Source organism: Lepidothrix coronata, unplaced genomic scaffold (assembly GCF_001604755.1).
Source record: "Lepidothrix coronata isolate B3197 unplaced genomic scaffold, Lepidothrix_coronata-1.0 Scaffold87, whole genome shotgun sequence".
In the NCBI taxonomy this organism is placed as follows: Eukaryota; Metazoa; Chordata; class Aves; order Passeriformes; family Pipridae; genus Lepidothrix; species Lepidothrix coronata.
In genome coordinates, this window is record NW_016690267.1 from 3,347,335 (window position 1) to 3,350,386 (window position 3,052).

Consider the following 3,052-nt stretch of genomic DNA (forward strand, 5'->3'; position numbering starts at 1 on the left):
GTTTCGTGTCCAGCCTGGAGTTCTGCCCCTGCTGCCCGGCTGCCCAGGGCACATGTGCCAACTGGCAAGCAGCAGCCACTGAGCAGATGTAAAAGCTGAATTTTCCCTACCTTTCCTACAGCAAGAGCACTAATTTGAGACTGTGTCTGCTGCTTAACTGCCAGCTTTCTGTAATTTAGGAGAAACTCAGCTACCTTGAGACTTCAGACCTCTTTGGTTGAAACGAGCTTGAGTTCAAAAGTTAGTGGGAGGCACTGGCTGACAAACATGTAGGCAAGCTAAACAATAAGCATGAAAACACAAAACCAGCTGTCATAAAAGCACAGATGTTAACAAAAATAGCACCACAGCAGCAGGTTCCAGGCTGAAGTACGGGGAGAAGTGCAGACACGTGCTGTACCATTCAGCTAAATAAGCAACTGCAGCACAGCTATACACTAAAAACCACACGTATGTGTCCACATGGGTGCACATTTAAACTCATAAAAAATTGTCTATCCCAAAAAAGTGCAGTGGATATACAGTGACCACAGAAAAACAGGAAGACAGTAACTGACCGACTTAAAGAATAACTGTTTCATAAAAAGTGAAACAACCTAACAAACACTCTGATCTGGTGGGTTTTCAAGTGACTACACATTGTCCCTGCCCTGTTCTGAAAATCATCAGATTCTGTTCATTCCTTTGACTTCTTGCATCCTGTCCTTGCTCACAAAACTGTAATGTAAGAAAAACAGTTCTTTAATTACTAGTGTTTTGTCAATGACATTATTATATACCCACCGCAAAGTAAATCAACCAGAGCTTTGCCAGAGAAGACCAATGCCCTGAAATGGTTGTGAAAGCAGCCTAACATGTTATTTTGGGACACTTCTATATACTTCACTTTTATAGATATGAAATTACATTTTCAATTTAGAATACACAGGAAATAAAAACTGTTATAAATAGTTGATAGGTGAACCATCATTTTTTATAGTGCCAAAGCCTGTAGGATACGGGGCAGACCAATTACTATACTGAGCAATGCAAAGTATTATCCCCTGGCTTTGTTATAATAACAGGTTATCTGATTACAGCCTGTGTTTTCTGGCCTCAGCACAGACTACATTCTCCCACGCCACTGGTGGTACATTTTAGAAATCCATTAACAGCTAATTCACCCAGGAAACTTGAGATTTCTGTATTGAAGCATGAAAATTAACATTCCTCATGCGAACGTCCAGTTGGAGCAGCTGTGCTCGATGTTTTCTCAATAGAACCTTCCAAAAGAAAAGGAAACACCTTTTCAATCTCATCTGAATTCAATCTTATACTGAAAATCCTTGATGCACCTGTCCTACAACAGATGCAGAAATTTAGCTATAGGGTAAGACATAAATGCAGGAGTCTTCTTGCTCCCGTTTATTTTTCCTTAAATTTTGAAATATCAGTGTTTCTGTCTTTATTGCTTCAGGCACAGGCCTGAAAAATTTAAGTAAATTTAAGTAAAAATTTAAATGACTTAAGAAAGTATAATATTTATCAGACTCACCTGCTGGGTGTGAAAAGTGATATCCTGGTTTCACATTTCTTTGGACTTTTTCCACTTCTTTGCTAGACATTTTAAGTATTTAAGAGAAGGCTAATTTCTTGTCCTGTCTATTGGACAGGTTAATTCAAAAAACTGATTAGATGTTATTGGGGCATTGAACCCCAGAAAGACTCCTCCTTGCAGATCCATGCTGGCTGAAGTGGAGCACTGGATAGTCCAACAGCAATCACACAACACTGGTTTGGTCTGGGAGGTTTCATGGACATGGCGAGAATTTCTACAAAAACCCCTGATGCTGGTCAAGGAGGTGAAGTATCACAGCAAAAAAAGGCAACTTCAGGACCAAAAAAAATAGGTTTCTACAAAATTCTGACCATAAAACAGAGGTTTGAAAGGTTATGGTCTGTGGGTTTGTGAAGGTCATTGGAGGAAGGCAGACTCATAAGAGTAGTAAGAAAAGAAGTAAATTCACTGCTTGGCATTGCTCAAAGTAACTTGCTTTTTACAACTGACTTAAAGAGCAGCAACCCATAGCCAGATTCTTGGGACAGTACCAACCAAAATGCCTTCATAATATTACCTTTTCTCATAAGCTGCTGCTTTACTTTCCCACAAGAATGTTATGTGAATACGAATAAAAGACAATGTGGTCCCGGTTTGAATGGGAAGTGAGCTGTGTCCTGCAGTCATAATTAGGGAGGGCAGTGGCCCATGAAATCTTTTCACCAGGAGAGGATCCACACCATAAAAATATCTGCAATCCTGTGGTATATGGTGCACTGTTTTATAATCAATATTCATTCATAACACTCTATAAATGGGTATTTTGTAACCTGATGCTGAATTTAAACTGCACTTTGTTTAAAAAATTATTTTGAGGGTAATCAAGGACAAAGGATGGAGGAGTTTAGAGCTCGTCTACTGATATAAGCCAACACAACATGGATAACCAGCAAGAAGCTTTTCTGTTTACTTGAAGAGTACTGAAACCTTCAACTGGCCTTTACACAATGAAGTGTTAGAGAGGAGATCCATCGTCTTTGAACTAAATTAGGTCAATATTATATGCAGGACAGAATTTTATGAGGGTAGGGGCAGAAAGCTGTCACTTTCTTTTAATTTCAATAAACCATACACAGCATCTTTTAAAAATTAACTAGCTCATAAAAGTTCATCAGTCCTGAATTGTAATTAATTTCTGTGTGCAGAAAGATCATTTGCCCATAGGTGTTGCTTACTCATTTAAATCAGAGGCACTGCAGCTACCTGACAATTCTATTAATACAGCTCTTGATGAATCCTAGCTTTATTTAACAGCTTTAAACACTGAAGCATTAAAACAAAGTGGTGATACCCATATACTAACACAGGTAAAATTACTACCTGCCATTCGCTGGGTAGGTGCTGAGGTAGAACAGTACGTGGGGAATTCCTGATCTCAGCTACAAAGTACAGATCTTCAAAGCCTGACACCAGCAAAAAAAAAAAAAAATTCACACACAGTGCCCTCATAATGGA

The 3,052-nt window shown here is 39.0% G+C and overlaps 1 protein-coding gene across 1 annotated transcript in view; it reads right to left on the minus strand.

Annotated features, from left to right (window-relative positions):
• The window catches only part of WWOX (WW domain containing oxidoreductase), a 495,868-nt gene that overhangs the window by 138,459 nt on the left and 354,357 nt on the right, over window positions 1-3,052 (minus strand). The gene's annotated exons all lie outside the window — the stretch shown is intronic.